This window comes from Amblyomma maculatum, chromosome 6 (assembly GCF_055883805.1).
Source record: "Amblyomma maculatum isolate TAMU_Amacu chromosome 6, ASM5588380v1, whole genome shotgun sequence".
NCBI lineage: Eukaryota > Metazoa > Arthropoda > Arachnida > Ixodida > Ixodidae > Amblyomma > Amblyomma maculatum.
Window position 1 is genome coordinate 70,555,306 of NC_139349.1, and position 5,362 is coordinate 70,560,667.

The following is a 5,362-nucleotide window of genomic DNA, read 5'->3' on the forward strand; positions in this document are numbered from 1 at the left end:
CGGGTACTCCGGCACAGGGCGTCTTACCACTGCACCACCCCGGCGGGGCCCAGATGTGTCATATTCCGCGAGATTCTGCAAGATGTGTCCTTGCCTATCTTCCTTCTATTTGCAATCCCACACTTGAACGCGCACAAGGCACGCGACAGGCGCGATGGTGTACCGTCCAAACACATTTGACAGAGAAAGTGTGATAGATACTAAGCCTTTCCTTTACTGTAAACCAATTATAATTATATGTAGCACTGCAACGAACGCCGATAATAGGAAAACGATGAGAGGCAAGTAATAGGAAAGGATGGGTAGGTTTTCGCCCTTCTCCTCTTAAGAGACATCTGAGACCCTCTAATTTTTTGTGCAGGCTTTCGTCGTGCATGATGCGCCACAAAAGGATCGCCACTGCAACGCAAGTGCTGCTGCCTGTAGGTTAGAAACATGTATAAAAACATTTGAGGGGTGCTTAAGCTTCCCTGCTAAAGGTATGATGCGATAGCATTCACACACACGGACGATGTTTTTTTAATTTTTGCAATTTGATTTCTTTGTTTTAAAACTTTGCATTTTTCACACCGATGCTTAGCGTCAGCAAACATTGCTTTCCGTTCTTCGCAGTTTGACATTTTTGAACCCCACTTTTTGTTTTTTTTTTCATTTTTTGTTTACTTCAATTATTTAATTAATACGCATAATAAATCTTCCTACGCATCATCGTTGCGCACTATCTTTTCGTTCTGAACATTTTGACACCTTTGAATCCTATGTTTTCAAACTTCATAATTTCTTTAGTCATCAATTATTGCAATTAATTCTTTAACTCGTCATTGCCTATCACACACACCAATTAATCATCAGTCACTATAACCACAAAGTACCATAATACGGCTTTTTTACGCAGCCCCGGATTATTTCCGACACGCGCTGCCGACAGAGCCAACGGCTTTTCGATAAAACGAGCTGTATAAGCTATCGCTAAAAAAGCAAGCAGGTAAACTACGTATACGGCATACGTTTCCTACAAAAAGTGCATTTGCGTAACTTTACCTTTGATCATGCAGGTTCCCGCATGTCTTTCCCCGAATTGAGAGCTCCCTGTTTGGCATTGAGTATTTTGCTTCGCCATTGGTTTTTCTCGCCTCTCCTGACCAAGTTTTTAGGACTTTTTTCTTTCCAGTGGTAAAAAGAAAGAATAAGCCAGCGGTTATCTTCCTTGATTTCAAGATTCCCCTTAGCGGCAAGACATACTCAAGAGAACTAGTAAGCCAGACGCGCACAACGAATGCTGCTGCTGCGATGCAACGACTGCTACTGCTGCGATAGCGAGTTGCGAACGCTGCGGAAGGAAAGCCAATGCTAGCGTACGCCGCAAGGCGTGGCGGTCGGGAACTGGACACGTCAGCAAAAACTAGGTCGCGCCTCTTTCGAGCCGGTGCCTGCCCTGCTTATGAAAGGAGTCTTGCAAGACGGTATACCTCGTGCCGTCGATAGCTCAGTTGGTAGAGCGGTGGACTGTAGAGGGCAACGCTGGCATCCATAGGTCGCTGGTTCGAATCCGGCTCGACGGACGCAATTTTTTTATGTGTGTTTACGGAAATGAAGCAAGCAATTCTTCGTTATCTCTGCACGCCATGGATGACTTGTGCGAATTATCGGTAAAGAAGGGGGGGAAACGGTGCGTCACGGCCCGCAACCTAGAAGGTCATGTTAATACTATACCTGCACCGGATTAAGCCCTGTGGCAGTTTTTAAAAATCTGCAACGGATAACAAGTTAAGGTCAAGAAACAATGCCCCTCCCATCATAAGGGGCTGGAGCGCCCGTGATATCTGAGGCGAAGAGATGGCTCAGTACCCTTTGGCGATGTGTCCAAAGATAGTCATGGACAAATTCAACCGCCTCTCTGGGCAAATTCAGCCACAGCATATTACGAGAAAATTATGTATACATATTGTTTTTTATTTTGAGTTCTCTGTTGGCCGGAATTTTTAACTATTAGCTCAAACACACAGTATGCAAGCAAGCGTATGGGGGAGTGTTTGGCTCCCATTCCAGCTAGAAGACTAGCGCGAACAGGCCTTGGAAGTTAGAATCACCAGCCTTCTATTACATAAGAAAATAGGATATCATACATGACATGCTAACGTGCATAACATACTAAAGTCTGGACACAGAAGTCCACGCATTGACCATCCAGTGACTACCATTAACCACTATATAATTTTGACCTTTCATCACGTCACCCATCATTTCACCTTTAGCTTTGACCTTGACAGCGACAAAACCGAATTTTAACTTTCAGACCAGCGCTTACGTATGAAATTTCGTAATTAGCTAAATTAGTTGAATCAAAGCTAAACTGTTTTTCGTTAACAGGTGCTCAACCAATATCGTTTTTCTTCACAGGTGATTGCCATGAAGAGGAAAGTGAGAGAAAAGCAAATATGAAGTCGGTGGAGAAAAAGGACAAGATGGGTAGACACAAAACACGACCCGGGACAGAAATAAGCGTGGACTTCATAGAAGGTACAGGTAAGCCACATAATAAAAAACCGTTGTATTAGTGGGTATAATCCACATGAGCGCGGGGCTCGTACTCTCGGCTCTACACAATAACCATGCAATGAAGTTGCAGACATAATCTTCAGAGTGACTCAAAATGGCTGAATAATGTATATGGTTCATTCGACCGTCCCTCGGTTTATATACAAGTGCTTCTAATCAAAAGAAATGTATTAAATATTCCGCGCCATTTCACAAAAACGAATGATGCAACACAACATAGTTCTGATCTATTTTCCTTAGCGCTGGCGTTTCATGCATAGCATTAATCGGACGAGCCGCTTCACCTGCCTCAAGCATGGCAATGGTCCGAGGCCACGCGAGAACGACAGTGAAATTATCTAATTTCTCACGTTTAAAGCTCTGGCTTACTGCGGGGAAAAACAAAAGGAAACGAAGGGTGCTGTAGCTGTGGAAATTGTGGCCCCAATCAATGTTCTATACAGCAAACAACCTACGAAGGAAAAGGCCGTTTTAAACCAAAGGTGTATTAAAAGCCAGCTTAAGATAACCAGCTTAAGCGCCATGAGTAAAGGAAGTGCTGACAACACAATAAATAAACTGCTGGATGATTAATGCGCTTCCCATTCTCTAAACCAGGCTGTTATTGAGGTACGTTTGACGATATTTATTGATAAAAAAAAAAAAAAAAAAAAAAAAAACAGAAAATTGTGCCGTGTTAACTCCCGAAGCGAAACATAGGGTATGAAGGAGATCGCAAAGGAGGCCTCCAAATTAACTAGGAACACATGAGGTCACCGCATAAAACAAAGGGTGCCGCTTGTGCTTCAACAAAATCTGAACAGAGCCGCCTTGGTCGAGACCGAAGCCGGGCACTCCAACTCTGCAGCCGTTGATGTTGCAGCAAAATATGGAGTTCACAAAAGTTAGCCTACTCATGAATGAACATTGATCGTGAAATGCTGAGTAAATTAGGCAAACAACGCGTTTAAAATTAGTACGATCATGCGCTTCCGTACAAAGCCTCTGATTTCGCTTATCGCAAGCTATGCGGTTCGAAATTATAGATTATTATAGATTACAAACAGGAAACGAGTGAGCAAACACAGTTAACGGCAATACATTATAAATAATGAATATAGAGCACTCTGTCTATGCCTAATTCGTACTGTCTGCGCAGGCCTGAAGACTTTAAGAACACCAAGAATCCTCCCTAATATCGGCAAGGAACACACCAATAAACAATTTTCTCTTATGTTTCGAAGTTAAGGAAACAGCATTTATTCCAGAGCTTTTTGTTAACGTTTACTGAAAACACTATATGGTTAAAAATGATGAAGGAATGATTTCATTTCGTACAGATCTGTACGCTGTGTACATTTATGCTGTGTTTTTTTACAAAACCCTTCCAGAAATCCCTAATAATGCGAAGGTTGGAATAGAACTTATATTAGGTAACAACTGTCAACCACGGCGTGCCCACATCAGCTGGTAATTCCCCCTAATTAGCATCCGAACGAACTGATATTCACTCATTAACCCATAAATTCGCAGCCGCGTCTTAAGTGCCTGCATAAGTGGGAGCTATGGACAAGATAATGAACATGAGCATTTTAAACAAAAAATAAAATATCACAATTTTAGTGTGTACAACGGAATATAAACCGGCGCTGTTCTTTTTTTTTTTCAAGCCGAAACTGAGAACATGCATACGAAGATGAAGCCGAGTTCAAACACAACGTGCGCTGATGACTTGTTGCAATGACAAGGGTGCCCTAGTTCAAGCACCCTGCAAAAGTGTATCACGTCATACTCATTATGTTGCTTTAATGGCTGATGCTAGGCAAGAGGAAAAAAAATAGGATAGTAAATTACTTGGCATTCGTAGTCGATTACCCCGGCGTCTGCAACTTCGCCTCTCCGGCGCACTTTTAGTGTTAGGAGTTTTGTCGTGTGCTTTGGTCGCTATCGGTCCGCGTCCAAATAACGAAAATGGGAGGGTGTGTTGTGGTGCACTATATCACTACGGAATCTCTCTAGGCACAATGTCTTTAAGTCCTTTTTCATTTAGTAATTTCACCACGTAAGTATTTGCCCGTGCTTGTGGATAACGCTGCGATATCCTTACACAAGCCACACCATTGACATGTCTTTCCGGCGTCCATGATTTAAATAAACCTAAATAATTTCAGAAATTGCTGAACGTTATTTTCAGCACTGATGAGAATGTTACCTTATTCATTGAATATGAATACCTTAAACGACTACAGATATCTTACAGATTACAGGAACCTCTGTGGGAAGCTGCATCATTTGAAAATCAATCTGCCACAATTTCCTAGACATTCCTACGAAATATTTTTCGTCCCTCTCTTTGCCATTCAGAAAGCGCTACGGTCACCTGACAGTATTTCAATGCAGAGAGAGCAAGTTCAAGTAGCAACAATTTTATTTTTGCTCGAGCAGCTAAGTTATAAGACACCTTGAACGCACCCATAAAACACCAACATCTCACCGCCATCGACGCCTTTTGCAAGCACTGAAACCTAGCAGAGAGTGTGAATATCAGCAAACGATCTCGATCAATTTGATTTCTGAGCTGATGGGGTTTCAGTGTTAAAAAGAAAAGACAGAGTAAAGTGATTAAAACATATTCTCGTTCAAAAGTTCAACCAGTGGTAGATTTCGATTTCCATTGAGCCAAGAAGGAAGGTTTCAAGCCTGCGAATGGTACTATATATATTGATTAAATAAATTTCAACATTGCAGGACCAAGACATTCCGTTCAGTTTTTTGACGCGCTTGTAGCTTGATACCTTCGAGGCGTAAGTGCAACGACAAGAAA

The 5,362-nt window shown here is 42.2% G+C and overlaps 1 non-coding gene across 1 annotated transcript; it reads left to right on the forward strand.

Annotated features, from left to right (window-relative positions):
• The first annotated feature begins 1,475 nt into the window (after positions 1 to 1,475).
• TRNAY-GUA (transfer RNA tyrosine (anticodon GUA)) lies at positions 1,476 to 1,562 on the forward strand. The gene is given in 2 exon segments: positions 1,476 to 1,512; positions 1,527 to 1,562. It is a non-coding gene; the product is annotated as a tRNA-Tyr (tRNA).
• The last annotated feature ends 3,800 nt before the right edge of the window (positions 1,563 to 5,362 follow it).